Source organism: Panicum hallii, chromosome 8 (genome assembly GCF_002211085.1).
Source record: "Panicum hallii strain FIL2 chromosome 8, PHallii_v3.1, whole genome shotgun sequence".
In the NCBI taxonomy this organism is placed as follows: Eukaryota; Viridiplantae; Streptophyta; class Magnoliopsida; order Poales; family Poaceae; genus Panicum; species Panicum hallii.
The window spans coordinates 19,487,808-19,509,036 of NC_038049.1; the positions used below are offsets into that span (position 1 = coordinate 19,487,808).

The window sequence follows — 21,229 nt, forward strand, 5'->3', positions numbered from 1 at the left end:
CCCAGAACAAAGTCCATAGATATATCTTCCCAAGGTACATGTGGAATAGGTAATGGAGTATATAAGCCATGGGGATTGAGCGGGACTTAGCTTTCAAGCAAACGATGCAGCACCCAACATGCCGCTGGACATCACGTCGCATATGTGGCCAAAAGAAATGATCAGAGAGCATGTCCAATGTCTTTTTGACACCAAAATGACCACTAGTCCACCTGCATGTGCTTCTTGCAAAAGAACTTGACGAATCGAACAAGCTGGAATGCATATTTTGTTAGTCCGAAACAAGAAGCCTCATGCACATAATATTTATCCCAACCTTTTCCATCAATGCAACGAGAGAAAGGCTCTTTAAATTCAGCATCAGCAGCATAAAGTGTTTTAATGGATTCCAAACCAAGCACTTTGTATCTAGTTGTGTAATCAACGCACATCTTCTAGACAGGCATCGGCAACAATGTTATCTTTACCACGCTTATGTTTGACAACATAGGGAAACGTTTCAATGAACTCAATCCATTTAGCATGTCGACGGTTCAGCTTGCCTTGACTTTTAAGATATTTCAAAGCTTCATGATCAGAATGGATTACAAATTCTTTAGGTAACAAGTAATGTTGCAAACTTCCAAAACACGAACTAAGGCATAAAGCTCTTTGTCATAAACCGAGTAATTCAGATGTGGACCATTTAGCTTTTCAGAAAAGTAGGCAACAGGTTTACCTTCTTGCAGCAGTACACCTCCTATCCAATACCACTTGCATCACATTCGATCTCAAATGTCTTACCAAAATTAGGAAGTTGTAGCAGCGGTGCTTCACAAAGCTTTGTTTTCAGCTCATTGAAGGCTTGGTCTTGTTCATCTCCCCACTTGAATGGAACATCCTTCTTGTCAAATTATTGAGGGGTGCAGCGATCATGCTGAAATCTTAACAAAACGCCTGTAAAAACCTGCAAGACCATGAAAGCTTCGAACTTGGCTCACATTTACCGGTGTAGGCCAATCCTTTATTGCTTTAACCTTCTCTTCATCAACCTGAATACCATCTGCGGAAACAACAAAGCCAAGGAAAACAACACGGTCTGTGCAAAAGGTGCACTTAGCAATGTTGCCATACAATTTCTCTTCCCTCAAAACAGCAAGTACTTGATGGATATGATCAAGATGTTCATCAAATGATTTGCTATAGATCAGAATATCATCAAAATAAACAACAACAAACTTGCCAATGAAAGCTCGTAAAACATGATTCATTAAGCGCATAAAAGTTGAAGGAGCATTTGTCAAGCCAAATGGCATCACAAGCCATTCATAGAGACCAAATTTAGTTTTAAACGCTGTTTTCCATTCATCACCAGTTTCATGCGGATTTGATGATAACCACTACGCAAATCTATTTTGGTGAAAATGATAGAACCACTCAATTCATCTAACATGTCATCAAGTCGTGGAATGGGATGGCGATATCGAACAGTTATAGCATTGATAGCACGACAATCAACACACATGCGCCAAGAGCCATCTTTCTTGGGACTAAAAGAACGGGAACTGCACATGGTGATAAGGATTCACGAACATACCCTTTGTCCAAAAGCTCTTTTACCTGTCGCTGAATTTCCTTTGTTTCTTCAGGATTGGTGCAGTAGGCTGGACGATTTGGAAGCGAAGCACCTGGTACCAAATCAATTTGATGCTCAATTCCACGGAGTGGAGGAAGTCCAGCTGGTATCTCATCAGGAAAAACATCTTCGAAGTCCTGTAAGAGATCAAGAACAACACTAGGCAGCGATGAAGGTAAATCGTGAGTTGAAAGTAGGACCTCCTTGTGCAAGAGCACAAAGAATGGGGTTGTGGTGTTTCTCACTTCTCTCAAATCACTCTTGCTCACAAAGAGACACTCAGTGTGGCGTGGCTGTTTAGGATTGGCATGAGGCTTTATGTGGCTGGATGGGTTAGAACTCTCTCCCTTACTTGGGTTGGGGGTCTCACTCAATTTTCTTTTGTCTGATTCCTCTCTTTTCTTGCGAGCCATATCTGAAGTATGTATCTCCTCTGGAGATAATGGAACAAGAACCACCTTCTTGTCATTGTGAATGAAAGTGTATTTGTTAGACCGTCCAAAATGCACTGAGTCCACATCAAATTGCCAGGGCCGACCAAGCAGCAAATGGCATGCTTGCATGGGGACAATATCACAATCCACCTCTCCATGATAATCACCAATGGAAAATGACAAACGAATCATGGCTGAAACCTTAACTGTCCCGGAATTATTCAGCCATTGCATATGGTACGGATGTGGATGGCGACGTGGCTGCAAACCAAGCTTCTCAACAAGCAAAGCACTAACAATATTATTGCAGCTCCCACCATCTATGATGAAACAGCACACTTGGCCTTGTACTTTGCATCGGGACTGAAATAAATTATGGCGTTGTCCTTGTTCAGCAGCAACAAACTGAGTGGAAAGAACTCTCCTAACCACCAAAGAAGGAGATGGTGTATTCATTATAGAAGGCTCGAAATCAGGAAAATCAGCAAGCAACTCATCAAAATCAGCACTAGTAATCTCGTCAGAAGATGGAGAAATAACATCTTGTAACATGTCATTGTGAGCAAAAGTTGGAATAGGTTGAATTGCTAAACAATTCAGACCTAGCTCAAATGTACCATCCTCTGCTGAATACTCACAAGTGTCAAGATTAAAATCTGAAAATACATTGGTAAGCTCATCCTCCTCTTCACTTTGTGAATCATAAGAACCATCAGCAAGGGCAATAATAGTACGACGATTGGGACATTCAGCTTGTTTATGCCCATGACCACCACACTTAAAACACTCAATCTTGCTTGTCTTGCGTTGGGTGGCTGCAGTAGAAGAAGTGGGCTGATTTGAACTCACAGCTTTACCTTTTGTATCCAATTGTTTGGAAGAAGGTGGAATGGATCTATTTGTTCCACGAGATGAGGATTTGGGCGTTGCAGCTCCTTGCTGTTGGAATTGAGGAGTGACATCCCCTTGCTGTTGGGAATGACGCCATGAAGCATTGTATTTGTAAGACGTAGCAACTTGTCGTTCAGCCCTCTTTGCAAAATGAACCAACTCAGTGAGACAAGTGTAATTTGTCATATCCACTTTATCAGCAATGGGTTTATTGAGGCCAACCAGAAACCGAGCCATTGTTGATTCCTCATCCTCAGTTATCCCTGTACGAAGTAAGCACATTTCCAATTCCTGAAAATATTCATCAACACTGCGAGTACCTTGCACAAGACGTTTCAGTTTCAAATGTAGATCACGAGAATAATATGCAGGAACAAAACGACGTCTCATTTCCCTCTTCATGTCTTCCCAAGTTATACGATCATGCCCAACTCTTTGATATTCAGTACGGAGCTGATTCCACCAAGTTATGGCATAACCTTTAAACTCAATGGCTGCAAGCTTTGCCTTCTTTTCAGCAGGGTATTCATACAAATCAAATAGTTGCTCCACTTTGGTTTCCCATTCAAAGTAATCATCAGCATTCTCCTTGCCGCTGAATGGAGGAATGGACACTTTAACCTTGCCCAAACCATCATCATTGTGACGTCGTTCATGATGACGTCGACGGTGATCACCATAACGACCACGGGCTCCAAAACGGCCAAAGTTATCACCACCATGATCATCATATGCACCACGGCGACCATAAGGATCACCTCCATGTTCAGCACTATAATTTGAAAATGTTTCAGCATCAAGATCAGGAGGATGCCCAACAGGAACACGTCGTGCACGACCAAAACCAGCAGCAAATCCTCGGCCACGGCCACCTGCAAAGTTATCAAACCCAGCAGCGAATCCTCGGCCACGACCACCACCACCGCCACCGGCATGTTGATCATCATCCTCAATGTGTTCATCATCATGAGGTGGATGCTCCCCATGTTGCTGCTGTAGTGATCGTTGAAGCGCTTGCATTCCTTGCATCAATTGTTGCATTTGTGCATGCACTTCCTGAATTTCTTGTGCAGACACAGTGTGAGAAGGGGAATCTTCATTTCCTGCCATGTTAGTAACAAAGAGAGAAAGTAATAGGACAAAATATATGTGGAATCACTCCCTCACCACTTACAAAACAAGTTCTTTCTCTCCCTGAAAAGAGCAAGAACCGGGGCTGCAATTTGTAGTGGAAGAGTGATTGTAACAGCAACGATGGTGCAACAACTCACGGTGCGTTTTAAGTGGAGCTTGGTGGGGTAATATGTAAGTGGAATGCGCTGATAAATGTAGTTATGCAAAACCGAATAATAATCCAAGAACACAAGTCTAAGTTGCTGAATATAAAGGAAAAGATGCACAAAGAAAGGAACACGATGTAGGAAGTGGATAGATGAACACCAGTTGCACCAAACGAAACTTGTTGCTGCCCAAACCCCTTTTTGGTGTGCTGAACACAATTCTCTTTTATTTCTTTTCTTTCCTTTTTTTTTAACAAGAACTCGTTGTTTTCAGTCCTTCTTTTGACCAATATACATCTTTTCTTTTAAGATTTGTGACAACACAGCAAAACTTTCAACTGAGGGGCGCACAAGGATCAACCAAAATGGATGGTGTAGCACAAAAACAAGAAACTCGGAAGGGGAATATGCGGCGGGTAGAAAACAAGGGTGGGACGGGTGGGTATTTTTTTTTTGTTATATATATGCAGCAAGCAAAGACGATCAGATCAAGGATGGGATGGAACAAAGATAACAGCTAGAACAATGAGGGGAAAAAATTCAGCAACTAGACAAATCTTAAAGGATTAAAACTCGATAAAGCAAACTACAAAATCAGTAGCACGTATGAATTTGGGATGTAGGTTTTCTTTTTGGCTATTAGTGGACAGTAGGTATATAAATCTATCCTACCAGAAACAAGAACAATCCTACTGAGGAAACGGAGGCTGTGATACCAGATGATATGCTCACGTCTAGGCAGCACGTGTAGCAATTTGTTGTGGCCCGATCTTCTCGTAGGATCTGCGAACTTGATAAATTGTCGCTGCGTGACCTGGTGAAGAGGCAGCGCACCGCGAGGCTGTCCACGCGACGAACTACCGAGACAATCACCCTTCCACGTAACAACGTAACAGCCCACGCAATCACGCCCTATAGACGTGAAGGCACGAACTGGGTGAACCGCAGTTCGGCGTTCTACAACTCCCTCAGGAATCGAAAGAACAAATGTTGCAAGCCTCTCAAGACTCACGCATAAACAAAACTCCACGAGTTTGTGTATTCTGAATTCAATAAAATAAGATCTGACTTTTCATTGTCAAGTACAAGATATATATAGAGGTAGGGGCGTTCAGCTTTGAGTAAATGGCTGCATGCGCATGCTCTAGTGGATTTCGTGGCTGGTTCGCGCGTCTTTTCAGCTTCTGGCAGCAGTTACTAAAATGAGCATAACTCCTTATTAGGATATCCAAATAATGAACTATTTGATGGACTGGAAAGTAGACTTGAAGACGCTTCCATCCACTTATTGAACACCGTCTAACTCCTTGTATTCTGTCCGCAGTGATGCTTGGAATTCGTACCATGTGTCAGTCATCTAGCTTCTGGTTGCATTCCTATGCTAAGGTGATGAACCTCCATTTTATTCATGCACACCATAGGCTTCTTGGTTCAGATGTCCAGAGGCTTGAATCCATCTTGATCCCATGCTGGTTCATACACTCCATCATTCCTAAGGACATTGAAACAAGAACTCAAAAGCATAGGCTCATTCAACATAGACTGATTATTAAACATAAGGTTAGCGTTCACCTGAGAATGAATTTCCTTCTGCAATTGTTTAGCTCTACTCCTTGTAATTGGACCAGCTATATCAAGTGGAGTTTCATTTGAAGATGAGTTTATGCTAGGCATGTCCTTATTACCTAGTAACCAATCGGCCCGAGGAGTGGACATACCCCCCACCACATGTATTTGCATCTTTTGGTTACTTGGTTCAACGTGTAGGAATATGTGTTGCTGGGCAACCAGGAGTACGGGTTTTGTAGTCGCGCTACAGACGTACGTCCTGCACTTTGGAAGTGCGTATGGTCCTGCAGTCGCTTGTGGTGGATCTGATCCACGAGTTGGAATGAAAGGTAAACGGTTGCTTCGGAACGACCCTTTGGTGTTCCAAGCGTGGTTTACCCTTGCAAGGTTGAATTCGATTCAGAATCGTCCCTTTGCCACATAGAGTAACAAGAGCAACTTTGTGATTATCAAAGATGATGTTTGATTAAAGATTCTACCATGTTTGAGTAGTTTTAGGTGCTTATCTAGAATGGTTAATCAACTAGAACTTGAAAGCTAAAAGTTGAAAATAAGGATCTACTCTTTGTTGCTTTTCAGTTGAAAACCCTACCCAAAACCTGAAAAGCCTGCATAAGTCTAGATACATGGCTAAGTATACCATGAGCGGGTAAGTCTTGCTGAGTATTAGTATACTCAGCCTTGGTTTTGTTGATTTACTTCAGGTAATCTCCCTGATGAGCCAGCATTCGTTACACCGTGGCCCTACCCCCTGCCTGATGGTTGGTCCGTGGAGTGGGATCCGTCCCCGGCCAACCCATATTCCGCCGAGTGATGTCGTGCCAGGGCTAGCATGATATCTGTAATAACGACGTGTACAATATTTACGCTTTTAAACTCCGCTGCTTTGACTTAAAACTAAAACCTGTTTTGTAATAATCTCCCTTCACTGGGAACTGATGATGGTTTGTGTACTTTTGTAATATATCTGCCTGTGATGTAAAAATATAATGGCATTTATATCTCTGGACTCACCTTCGTGTGAGGTACCTTGTTGGATCCTGCGTTCGGTGGTTTATCGGGAGGTTACCCAACAGGCCAAGGTATTATACCGTTTGAAGCACGAGGTAGCCCTCAAGAGAGGACTCACGTACTTGAGCCGGTATAATTCAGGTTGGTTCTGCCACAACTAGCGCACTTGAGCCAGAATAATTCAGGCGGTTCTGCCACAGATGGTCTGCGCACTTGAACCGGAATAATTCAAGTTGTTCTGCCACAGGCTGGTATCAGAGCTAACAAGTGTACACCGGAGATATGATTGACCTTAAAAATATTTTTAGTATAAAACTGGACCAACAAGGTATTTTGTAAAAATTGCGTTGGTTTCGTTAAGTATTGTGCTTAGTACATAAAGCCCTAGAGGTTTATATGGGGGTTATCAGGTAGCTACTAATACATATATATACAGTACGTTTATAGTACTACTCTAATTTCCAACACTACCTTTCTGTAAAAACTTACTTTTGAGCACAATCAACTTTATATTCTGTAACGACGCATTCAACGATGAGGTAAGAGGGTAAGGATCCTCAGCCAACTGAGAGAGCTTGGCCTTCCCATCGGTGATGTGAACCGGACGCTGCTTGAGAGAACGCTATTTCTCAAGCAGTGGCCTACTTGAGATGCTGCCAATATACCAACGATAAGTTGATTATATTGGGAGTATATGGTTAGGCACAGGTATGGTGATCGCTGTTCATACCCCTATTTTATACGGTATCCCCATGAATACATTACGAAAGTAACGTATGTTAACATCGTCTGTATGACGGGAACTGTACGGATGTTGTTCCTATAAGTGAACAGTGATGTTTGAGAACGCTTTCATGACGTGCTGGCATGAAAGGTTCATGATATATGTGATTCTTTCTGTAGGTATACTAACCTCGACTCGATAGATTCTGAACGAATAGGATCTCTCGACTAGCTATTATAGGGAGAGACGTATATATACTATGCTACCGAAATTAATCACGTAAGTCCAAAAATATTTGGCTATTATTTTTTGTTGTGAGGACGAGTAGTACGTGCATGCATACTCATAATTAAACAAAGTAAATAAATTAAAAGGCTTGTTGTTATAAGGATAGCTAGAGTGTTGTTTATCACAATTGCAGTCTTGAAATGGTCATACAGACAGCCTTAGGGTTTAGTATCTTGGCATCTTTGTTTCATCCTTAAGATCTATATCATCCATCTCATTTCTAGCCTTTGCTATTACCAGAATCATGGCGGATTTTCTGAAGATCTTTTGGGACCACGAGGGACATGCTCACACCAATGCTTTGTATTGGGAGGGTTTTCCACGTCTCTTGTGGGAGTCACTTCAGTTGTTTAGCTACACCGAGCCACCGCATTATGATGGAATGGAGTATAGTGAAGAGGGTGTTCCTCGGTGCAGAGTGAAGATGACTATTCCCCAGCATCCATCTCGATCCCTGTGGCAGCCCATCGAGATTGATGTGGCTGGTCACCGTCTAGCAGACACTTTTGAAGCCACAGCTCTTGAAGCCATCAACATTTTCTGTGACCAGCATCCAGATGAAGTTGTTGGGTATCCTATTGGTTTCTTCCCTGCAGTAGATTCTTGTGACCCTGAGTGGACTTTTCGAGTATCACACTTTGGACACTTACTGGGAGATTTGACGGAAGAGACACTACATTCTACAATCAGGTTTATGAATGCACAATATCGTCATCAGATACTTTAGCGCCACAGTATGAGCCAGATGACCAGTGTAGCCCAAGGTTATCACAGAAACATTAGGCGGCAGATTACTCAGATCGAAGAGCTCCAAGCCACGGTCACTACTAAAGATGAAGTTATTGCACAGCGGGACGAAACCATCATTCACCGAGAGGATCAGATCATTGAGAGTGATGCATTAATCATTCAGCGCAACACCATCATCGAGTTTCTCCAAGAGCAAGTTCATGATCTTACTCTTGAGCTTGACGACGACATCACCCATATTGATATGCTTCATGAGCAGCCAGTACCTCCGGTCGCACTTGAGGAGTCTGAAAGTGAAGATGAAGAAGAAGACCCGGAAGAGATTGAAGGAGTTTCTGATCTTGATTCCGAGCATGGAGATCCCGAACCTAATCCTCAGCCCAATCATTCTTCTTCTGGCAGCCAGTTGTTTATGGGCAACCTCGACGATTTCTAGTCTCTTCAAAATCGTCGACATTCTAGATGCACTTAGTATAGTATAATGTGACATAGGGAGTGAGCAGTCTAGTTGGACTTAAGGGCCACTTGTTGTATTATATGTGGCATATGTAAGCATGGCTTGAGTGGTAATTGGTAGACTACTGAGATGGAACATAGTAATGACCACCAGTTTATGATCTATAACCCAAGTTCCTATCCGGTTATCTATTGAGCTATCTATCTATTGCACTATCTCCCTGTGTTTTATTTTTTTGCGGTATATTTCTGAAAATGGAAGCAAGTATTGGTGATTTCTAATGGACATCTTCCATTCCTCAGATGGTTGGCGCTACGCATGGAACCCCTGAAGGTTTTAGGACGGACCAGGCTAGCGGTTCCCAACAACCGCCACCACCACCACCAAATCTAGCAGAAGTAATGGCACGACAGACTGAACTCCTTGATTAGCTAGTGCAGGCACGGCAGAACCAGTTCCATCATCAGCAACGAGGTCATGATGAACATCTCTCTGCTAGTTACCAAGACTTCTTCAGCACGCAGCCCCCACTTTTTCATAAGATGGAAGAGCCTCTTGATGCGGATGCGTGGCTCCGCACTATTGAGTCCAAGTTTGCACTACTGTCCACACCATGCTCCGAAGCAAATAAGGCACTCTTTGCAGCACAGCAACTTCGTGGCATTGCTTGCATTTGGTGGGATCATTATTATGCCATGCAGCCAGAAGGACATGTAGTCACATGGAAAGAGTTTCGGACCGCCTTTAGGGCACATCATATTCCTGAAGGGCTCATTGAGCGGAAGCTCAATGAATTTTTAGCTCTTACCTATGGAACCCGCACCATAATGCAGTACACACAGGCTTTCAATCACCTGTGTCAGTATGCGGGTTATCATGCAAACACCGATGCCAAGAAGCAAGATCGTTTCCATCGTGGCCTGAACACCAAGCTCAAGGAACGACTGAATCTTGTTAAGACAGACACCTTCAATGAGCTGGTCAACATGGCGATTACTCAGGAAGATTGCATTTTAGCCCATAGGGCTGAGAAGAAGCAGAAGATACCCACTGGACCCTCGAGTGCTCAACCCCCGAGGTATCAGTTAGTCCAGAATACATCTCCACGAGTCCCACCCCAAAACAATCGGTCAGGCAGATGGGTAGCTAGACCCCCTCAGCAGTCTAGATTCAACAGGCCACCAGTGCCTCAGCGCCAACAGCAGCAGCAACAGTTTGGATTAAGGCCGAACTTTCCGCAGTTCAACCAGGGAAACAACAACAATCGTTGTTTCAATTGCGGCAGTTCATCGCATTTCATCAAAAATTGCCCTCAACCTAGAAAATCATTCCAAGGCAGACTTCCAACCCGAGCAGCAAGGGCCAAGGCAAGAAGCAAACTGTACAAGTCCGCCAACGAAGGGTGAATTTCATAACTCTCTCCGAACTTCCTGAGGGTGCACCAATAATGACGAGTACTTTCACTATACACCATCAACCTGCAGTTATACTTTTTGATTCCGGGGCAACCCATAGCTTTATCAGTCCAAAGTATGGAACAAAAGTAGGCTTGGATTTCTACCATACTAAAGGAACATATATGATAGCGACTCCTGGCGGTAAAATTGCTTCAAATCAAATTTGTAGAGATGTGCCAATTCAATTGGGTAGCAATTTGATAAGGACAGATTTAATTTTGTTAAAACTAGAAGGAATGGATATCCTACTAGCTATGGATTGGATGACTAGGCACCAAGTATCATTAGATATCTCTTCCCGAGTGGTTGAGATAGACTCACCTGATTTCAGAGCTACTACTCATCTTCCACATCGGGAATATATCAACTCTTGCGTTTATGCCATAGAAGGGATCAAGCTTGAGGACCTCCCTATCGTATGTGAGTACCCAGATGTTTTTCCAGATGATTTGCCCGGGATGCCTCCTGATAGGGATATTGAGTTTGTTATAGAGTTACAACCCGGTACAGCCCCCATCTCTAAAAGACCTTATCGTATGCCACCTAATGAGTTGGCAGAATTAAAAGTTCAACTCCAGGATCTTCTTGATAAAGGTTTTATTCATCCAAGTGCTTCACCATGGGGATGCCCAGCCTTGTTTGTGAAGAAAAAGGATCATAGTCTCAAACTAAGTGTAGACTATCACCCCCTCAATGCAGTAACCATCAAAAACAAATATTCTCTTCCCCGTATTGACATCTTGTTCGACCAATTAGCTAGAGCCAAAGTATTTCCAAAATTGACCTTCACTCTGGATATCACCAGATAAAGATTAAGCCCAGCGACATCCCAAAGACAGCATTCTCCACCAGATATGGACTTTATGAATATCTGGTTATGTCCTTTGGTCTTACCAACACCCCAGCATATTTCATGTATCTCATGAACTGTCTCTATGCCAGAGCTCGATAAATTCATCGTAGTATTCATCGATGATATTCTGATCTATTCCAAAAATCTAGAAGATCATGCTAGACATCTTCATTTTATTCTTCAGAGATTGCGAGAACACAACTTGTATGCCAAATTCTCCAAATGTGAATTTTGGCTAGATACAGTTAAATTTTTGGGTCACACCATCTCCAGTGATGGCATATCTGTTGATCCGAGTAAAGTCGAGGAAGTAATGGATTGGAAGCCCCCTACTTCAGTCCATCAGATCCGTAGTTTTCTTGGTCTTGCTGGCTATTATCGTCATTTCATCCCTGACTTCTCTAAAATAGCCAAGCCAATGACAGAATTAATAAAGAAAGGAGTTAAATTCTCCTGGAATGAGAAATGTGAAGAAGCATTCCACACTCTAAGAGCACACCTCACTACTGCTCCAGTTTTAGCTCAGCCAGATAATTCCAAACCTTTTGATATCTATTGCGATGCGTTGGGCATCAGACTTGGTTGTGTACTCATGCAAAACAACCGAGTAATTGCTTATGCCTCACGAGCACTTAGGACTCATGAACAAAACTATCCTACCCATGATCTTGAACTTGCAGCCATTATCCATGCACTTAAGATCTGGAGACACTATCTTATGGGTACTAAGTGCAACATCTATACTGACCATAAGAGCCTCAAGTACATTTTCACACAAGCAGATCTAAATATGAGACAAAGACGTTGGCTAGAGCTTATAAAAGATTATGATCTAGAAGTGCACTATCATCCAGGCAAGGCCAATGTGGTTGCGGATGCACTCAGCTGCAAAGCGCATTGCCATTGCTTATCAATAGAAGCCTTCAGTGAAACTCTCTACTGCGAAATGAGAAAGCTTAATCTTGAGATTATTCCTCAAGGTAGTTTGAATCATATAGTAGTTGAACCCACACCTCAAGATAGTATCATTATAGCACAACTACATGATGGAGTCAAAATCATCAAGCAACAGTTAACCAGGGAGAAGAAAAGCATAAGTGTTTTCAAGTAGATCACAAAGGAATTCTATGGTTCAAGGGACGTATAGTTGTACCCAAGGACCATCAGCTTCGTAAGCAGATTTTGGACGAGGCCCATCTGTTGTAACACCCTAAATTTCAAACTAGAGGTTTAAAATAAACTTGGTTAGTTGTTATTTAGAATTCACAATATTTAATTCAAATTCTTTTGAATTTAGAATGGTTAATCGTGAATTAAAGGTATTTATATTATCTATAAAAAGAAATATAAGGGAAAATAGGATATGTGCATTTCATGCCCTTTGCATTGTTTCTTTGGTTGTGGTTCATTTGGATTTAAATTTGAATTCAAAGTTCAAAAGCATTTGAATTTGCAAGTTTTCCTTTCTTTCTCTCTCTCTCCTTCTCTCTTGGGCCGGCCCATCTCCCTCTCTTCTTTTCTCTCCCTTCCTTTTCTTTTCCTTCCCTGCACGGCCCGGCCCATGGCCTCTCTCTCCCTCTCCCTTTCTCTTCCTTTCCACACGCAGCCCAGCTGGCCCGGCCGATTTTTCCCCGGTCCACCAGCCGCGTGCCCCCTCCCCTCCTTCTCTCTCTCGCGCTAACAGGCAGGGCCCGCCTGTCAGGCCTTTCGTCTCCCCCGCACTGGACCAGACTCGAACCCGAGTCCGGCTCGCCCCCGCATTTTCTCCGCCACCTCCGAGTCCAGATCCGAGCCTTAGCCATGGCCGGGAACGCGTTATCGCGTTTCTACGGCGAAGTCCGGCCGCGCGCCGCCATCCGAGCCGCCGCTGGCGTTACCCCGCCGCCGCCCGAGCCGTCCCCCGCGTCCCCACCGTCGGATCAAGATCCAACGGCCCAGATCTGATCTAACCCTGAGTCAATAGATCTGATTCCGGTCAACCCATGGCCTTTTTGCGGTTTAGCCCTTAAATTTCCTGGAAATCAACCCGCAGTCCACCACAGTTCAAAAGTAATCGCAATTAGGTCCTTTTTCTTCTGTTTAGGCCCCTGCCTTTTCCTAAAATAGAACCCGCCGTCCTTAACTCTTCTGTTTCTCAATCTAGCCCCTAGGTCTAAGGTTTAATTACGATCTAACCCTTAGTTTCTTCTGTTAGGGCCCTTCTAGTTTCAAACCTTTCACAAATAAGTCCCTGAAATCCTGTTTTAGCCCTAGTTTCTCCATTTTAACTCCATTTTCATCGATTCTTGCGCTCTCGCGATCCTTACGGCATGAGCAGTAGTTTTATTACATTATTTTGTTTTGTTTATATTGATTGGTGTACTGTTTCTTATTATTTGCATTTGTTTGCTTGTATGTGCTTGTGTACGACGATAGACGATACGCAGTTCGAAGGTCTGCAAGAGCCGAGCTTTGAAGAATTTCCTAAGCAGCAACAGTTTGCTAACGAAGGCAAGTGCTACTTGATCATGTTTCGGTCCTATTAATATTACAAATACACCTTTACTTTATATGCGTGCTTGTGTCTAGAATATGATGGACCCCAAGTTAAGGTTATGCCTAGTTTCAATTGAACTTCCTTGATTAAACCTGGTTATTTATATTCATGTTGTAGTTACGCTAGTTGCTGTTACATAGATTTTGGTTGGATAACCTGGACATCATGATAATGTTTTACTTATGTTCTGGAATATCGATTGGTGATAAATAAGATTATTGAATCAATTGGAACATGGAGAACCACCCAGGAAAATAGTACAACCACAATACTATATGGCTCTGGTCTTGGCTAATTAATTAGAAACTTTAGCTTATGATAATCTTACCGAAAGGGCAAGAGGGGTTGCATCGTCGGGGTATAGCTCGGTCCTCTTGAGGGTGAGATATGGTCCTGGGTAAGGTTTTGCCTCATTAGGGAGAGTTATGACCGCTTTGACTTGAAACCTTAGCAGATTTGTCATAAGTTAGGGAAACTTTGTAAAGGCCTCGTAGTGAATCCCTGCCACTCACCTTGGAAGTGTTTAAGGGCCTTGCAAACCCAGGCATCAAGGGAAACATGAGTTGTGGGTAAAGTATACAACCTCTGTAGAGTGAAAACTGATATATCAGCCGTGCTCATGGTTAAGAGCGGCTTGGACACTCACATGATAATTAAACTTAAAGACAATCTAAACTGCTGATTCTTGTTTATTTATCTCTGTGTTATGGATTGAATCACCTCAGATAGTTTCTTTAAGGGCTGGTATAAACTTACACTTAGCTAATGCTCGCCTAATTAAAACTCGACCAACTAAAAATGCGTACCGTAGTCAGACCATGTCAGCTTTTCCTTGGTTATAGCCTTGCATGTCATATAATTTACTCCACTTGCTAAGTACAAACCATAAGTGTACTCACACTTGCTTTATTAAAACAATGCTGCTCAGAACAAGATAATTGCCCGGTGTTCCCCAAAGACTTTGAAGAATACTAGGCGTATGTCTCCTAGTCATCTGCCTGTGAAGTTGAAGTCCGCTGCCATTTATCGATGTTTATTTATTCGCTTAAGACTAAGACTGTCGGTCATGTAATAAAGTACTATTATACTCTATTCATTAATGCATTGTTTCGGATATTCGCTTGTGACATCTACTGTATGTGCGGAACTTGACCCTGGCGCACATATGGGATGCATTCGGTTTCCTCTCCTAAACCGGGTGTGACAGAAGTGGTATCAGAGCTGTGTTGACTGTAGGACGTTAGCCTAGTTAGTGGTGGTCGAATTTTAAGTCTTATCTTTCTTAGGAACCAAGCTTCTGCCTGCTTGCTTTTGAAAACTGCTTATTTCTTGGTTATGTCACTACCTCTTTTTCTCCTTGAACTCATGCTTGTCTCCCAAGTGTGTTGATGTTTTACAAAAATGCAATCTTGCTTTAAGGTCACCCATAGCATTTTCTAAATGTCCTCTATCTTGCGTTGCCCTCACTTTTGTTATAGATGGCCAGAAACAAGCAGACCACTCGTAAGAGCACCCGTGGACCACCGCATCCGATCCATCATCCACAGAAGGTGTCTGACCCAGAGGACGACGACTACTACTACTACAACCATCCTAATGGGGGATGGGCGGACATCGACACTAAGGAGGAGCCCATGGAGCTGCCAGAGGACCATCCCGAGGTCTCAAGTGGCAGCAATGAGGATCCTGCAGGAGGAGATGGTGATGATTTAGGTGCCGCAGATGGAGATGAGAATGAGGATGGTGATGACGACTCAGGTGCACTAGGTGATGACGATGACGATCCAGATGATGATCCAGAGCCAGCCACCGCCACAAGCCCACCACCACCTGAGCCTCACTATGAGAAGCAGATACTTCACTTGGACTCTGTCGAAAGTCCATTCCCCGCGCTTCTCTGGAGGGCCATGCAGAGGATTGGCTTTCCGCTGAAGCCATGTTATGAGGCCCACTTGTTCAAGAATGCACAGCAGGAGGAAGAGTGGTTGGTGGCAGTGGTGATCCGTGTTCCGGATGAGAGACCTGGCTGCCGGGTGGAGTACTCCAAGCACATTGACGAGGTGCCCAGGAGGACCTTGGCCGCAGGGACTAGTGAAGCTGCCAGGAGAGCGCTCTACTATCTCTGCCATGCTTACAAGTATGAACTCCAGGGCACTGAGTTTCAGCAGTTTCCACGGTGCAAGAGGGGAGCCACTTGTGCGCAGATTCCTGCCCCACCCCTTGGGGAAGGAAGCCTGCTCATGGACACTATACAGGAGTTGGTCGCCGCTCTCAGCACGGATCTAGATGCAGCCGGAGCAGAGATCCAGGAGGTCAAGAAAAAGCTGATAAAGACCATCAGGAAGAAGGCAATTCTAGAGGCTCGGCTGAGAGGAGATCCAGAGTTACCCCCGGAGTACGACAATGATGAGCCGAGGGAGTATCTACCTAAGTCACCTTCTCGCAAGCGCGTTCACTATGGAGAGCCCGGCTACCTCACCAGCTATCGTTAGAGAGGATAGATTTAGGAATTAAGATAGGAGTATATTTTCTTTCTAGATAGAAGTTTTCTAAGAGTCTTTTGTAATCGCTAGTCCGAACGATTTTAATAGTGTGTTAAATTAGATTAATGTGAAGGTGTGCTTGGTTTTGTGAAAACGGTGTGATTTGGATCTTTGTAATGATTGTGATAGATTGTGGAGTGATGACCATAATCATATCAAGTTATTAATACAAATAGATAGTTTAGTAAAATCTTGGGGTTGTCTACCTCCTTTGCTATCTTTATCTTACCCTTGCTCCTACCCTTTTTCCATGATTGATTTCATGAGTCTCATTTTTCTAACCCAATTAGATGGTGAACACCAGGTCCGGGTCAAGAGTTGATCAGCCTGCAGTGCCGCGATGGAGGATGCGCAACAACACCAACCTCAATCCGCAGCCAAGCCAACCGCATCAGGCGCCACCCGCAGGGATGGAGCAGTTTCTCGCCGCCCAGACTCAGCTGCTTACCCAAATGGCGAACACCATCGCCAACATGCAGGCTCAGATGAACCAAGCTCCACCACCTCCACCACCACTAGCAAGAGACAGGCACAAGGAGTTCATGAGTCACAAACCTCCCTCGTTCTCGCACTCATCTGATCCTCTAGAAGCTGATGACTGGATCAAGACAGTGGAGAAAATGCTGAACATCGCCCAGTGTACTGACAGGGAGAAGGTCCTTTATGCGTCAGGCAGATTGGAGGGGACCGCAGCAGATTGGTGGGATGCTTACACCGCAGCCCACGACACTCCCAACACCATCACCTGGCAGGAGTTCAGGAATCGGTTCCGGGAGCACCACATATAGAAGGGTCTGATGAAGCTCAAGAAGAAAGAGTTCCTTGCACTGAAACAGGGGTCTATGTCTGTGAGTTAGTACCGAGACAAGTTCATCCAATTGTCTCGCTACGCTCCCGCAGATGTAGCCGATGACGAAGAGAAGCAGGATCATTTCAGGGAGGGTCTGATTGGTCCTATCAAATATCAGCTGATGGTGCATACTTTCGAGAACTTCCAGAAAATGATGGACAATGCTATCCTGGTGGAGCGTGCTCACCAGGAGATGGGTGAGCAGAAAAGGAAGTTTGAGCCCTCAGGGTAGATCAACAACAATACCTACCCTCGTTACACGCCTCCGCAAGGAACACCTTTCCGCCCAGGAGGACAGAATGTCAACTTCAGGCAGAGTCAGTACCAGCGCTTCAACCAACATGGTCAGCAGCACCAGCAAGCTCAGCACACAGGTCAGTCAGTGCAGCGTTCCAACTTTCCGCAGAATCGCCAGGGCACTCCTACGGGCACACCGATGAGAAACAACATCCTTGCTCCCGCCGGTGGTAATACTTGTTTTAGATGTGGTGAGGTGGGACACTATGCCAACCGTTGTCCTAAAGGAAATGGCCAGAACACTCCAGGCCAGTTCAACAATAGCGGACAGAGGTAGACCCCGCAGCAGCAGTAGCCCAGAAACAACAATCAGATGCCGCAGAGCAACAAGGGTCAGCAGAACTTCGTTCGCGGGCGTGTGAACCATGTCACCGCGGTTATACCCGGGGAGCCGATGTGGTGAACGGGTGATGGGGAAACAATGTCTGGCCATATGTTTTGGGTTGTTTCCAGCACTCCTAGCTGCACCCTCCTAACCACGGTGTGTTCGGCCATGGCCGGCAACATCATGGTTTTCGGCTAGGTTTTTTGCCTCTCGTGACCTACAACACACGTGTGATGGCTGAATTCATCCCTCCATCTTCCGTTTCTACCCGTTTGCATATGATTTCATGTTTTGGGAAATGAGGTCAACGACACACGAGTGACCATCCAAATCGTCGAACCCACACCGGCTAGCCTTAACAAGCCCCTATACCACCTCGCAACGTCGGGGGTGGCGAGCCGCCTCCGTCGCCGCGATCCTCAGCTCGCGTTGACTACGTCCCTGCCCTTTGTACACACTGCCTGTCACTCCTACCGATTGAATGGTCCGGTGAAGTATTCGGATCGCGGCGACGGAGGCGGTTCGCCGCCCCCGACATCGCGAGAAGTCCATTGAACCAGATGGGGGCCGGCGATGCGCCCCGGTCGTATGCGGAACGGCTTCTGCTGGTCCGCCGATCGGCTCGGGGCGTGGACTATTGTCGGCTGCGCCGGCGGCCTAAGCCTGGGGGCCTTAGGTGCCTCTAGTAGCCGTCGTCGGCACGGCCGGTTCTTGCACGCCTAACGGCGTTTCTAGGTTAGCGCGCAGTTCGGCACCGTAACCCGGCTTCCGGTTCATCCCGCATCGTCAGTTCTGCTTACCAAAAATGGCCCACTTGGAGCTCCCGATTCCATGGCACGGCTGCTTCGCACAGGAGGCTCAGAACGTTGTGTTCGGTATGTTCCTTGTCAACTCAGCCCCTACATCTGTTTTATTTGATTTCGGGGCATCGCATTCCTTTATTTCTGCCCAGTTTGTTGCAAAATATGGCATATCCGTGCATTCCATGCCCAACCACATGCTAGTTAGTTCACCTGGGGGAAATATGAAAGCCTTGTATCAGTGCTTAGGCGTCAGTTTCAAGATTGTGGGCAGAGAGTTCCGTGCAAACTTTGGGCTGGGTTCCAAGGGAATTGTCATACTCGGAATGGGATGGCTGAGCAAGGTTGATGCAGTAATTCAGTGTGCCAAAAGATCAGTACTTCTCACTAGCCCAGAAGGTGAAAGATTCAAGTTCGTTGCAATGCTCCCGTCAGCAGTAGATTGTGCAGTGAATCAGTTGAAGGCAAATTCGATTGAGGACATCAGAGTTGTCAGCGAGTACCCGGATGTCTTCCCTGATGATTTTCCAGGTATGCCCCTTGAACGTGACATTGAATTCATCATAGATCTTCTACCTGGTGCGGCACCTATTGCTAAAAGGCCATATAGAATGTCAGTTGGCGAATTAAAAGAACTTAAGAAACAGTTGAAAGAATTGTTAGATAAACAGTACATTCGTCCTAGTTCTTCACCTTGGGGAGCACCCGTGATATTCGTGGACAAGAAGGACGGTACACAGCGGATGTGTGTTGACTACAGGGCCTTGAATGAGGTGACTATCAAGAACAAGTATCCATTGCCATGTATAGAAGACTTGTTTGATCAGTTGAAGGGAGCTAAGGTATTCTCCAAGATTGATCTGAGGTCAGGATATCACCAGCTGAGGATACAACCTTCGGATATTGCCAAGACAGCTTTCACTACCAGATAAGGGCTATATGAGTACACAGTCATGTCATTTGGGTTGACTAATGCTCCAGCTTACTTCATGTATCTGATGAATAAGGTGTTCATGGAGTATCTTGATAAGTTTGTGGTGGTATTCATCGATGATATTCTGGTGTACTCCAGGGATGAGGAGGAACATGAGGGGCATTTGAGACTTGTTTTGCAGAAACTCAGGGATAACCAGTTGTATGCGAAGCTCAGCAAATGTGAATTCTGGTTGGAGGAGGTCTCGTTCCTTGGTCATGTTATCACCAGGGGAGGTATTGCATTAGATCCAGGGAAGGTTAGAGATGTGCTGAATTGGAAGCCACCTACGACAGTGTCGGAAATCCGGAGTTTCTTAGGAGTCGCGGGATATTACCGGAGATTTATAGAAGGCTTCTCTAAGATAGTGAAACCTCTTACTTCGCTACTAGAGAAAGACAAGAAGTTTGAATGGTTAGAGGCATGCCAAAACAGTTTTGATGAGTTGAGAAAAAGGCTGACGACCGCACCGGTGTTAGCTATGCCCGATATTCACAAGAGTTTTGACATCTATTGTGATGCTTCTAAGTAGGGTCTTGGCTGTGTGTTAATGCAAGAGGGACATGTGATTGCATATGCATCCTGTCAGTTGAGAAAGCATGAGCAGAACTATGCTACACACGACTTGGAGCTAGCAGCAGTGATACATGCTCTGAAGATATGGAGGCATTATCTGTTGGGTCACAAGTGTCAGATATACACCGATCATAAGAGTCTGAAGTATATTTTCACTTAGAATGATCTCAACCTGAGACAATGAAGATGGTTAGAGCTCATCAAGGATTATAATCTGGAGACACACTATCACCCAGGGAAAGCAAATGTAGTTGCTAATGCCTTGAGTCGCAAGAGTCATGTGAATGCGATCATGGTTAGCCAGATGCCACGGGAGTTGTGTGAAGAGTTTGAACGGCTCAATCTAGGGTTTGTCACTCATACGGAAGGAATCACTATAGAGGTAGAGCCAACCCTCGAGCAGGATATACGGAAGGGTCAGCTTGAGGATCCTAAGATACACGAGGTAAGGGAGATGATAGAAGGAGGCAAGGCACCAGAATTTACCAAAGATGAACACGGAATAGTATGGTTCCAAAAGAGGATATGTATGCTCGATGTGGATCATCTCCGAGAGAAAATTTTGCAGGAAGCTCATGACTCAGCTTATTCTATCCATCCTAGCAGTACCAAGTTGTATCAAGATTTGAAGGGGAAATATTGGTGGTATGGTATGAAACGTGATGTTGCATCTCATGTGGCGCTATGTGATGTGTGTCAGAGGGTCAAGGCAGAACATCAGAGACCAGCCGGTTTGTTACAACCATTGAAGGTGCCAGAATGGAAGTGGGAAGAAATCGGTATGGATTTCATCGTGGGGTTGCCACGCACCCGAGATGGTTATGATTCTATATGGGTTATAGTGGATCGATTGACCAAGGTGGCTCACTTTATACCAGTGAAGGCTACCTACACTGGGGCACGATTAGCGGAGTTGTACATCTCCCAGGTTGTGTGTTTGCATGGGGTACCCAAGAAGATAGTGTCAGATAGAGGCACTCAGTTCACGTCTCGGTTTTGG

At 44.7% G+C, this 21,229-nt stretch overlaps 1 pseudogene; it reads right to left on the reverse strand.

Annotated features, from left to right (window-relative positions):
- Positions 1-1,154: 1,154 nt before the first annotated feature.
- LOC112903674 lies at positions 1,155-3,926 on the reverse strand (annotated as a pseudogene).
- Positions 3,927-21,229: the final 17,303 nt, after the last annotated feature.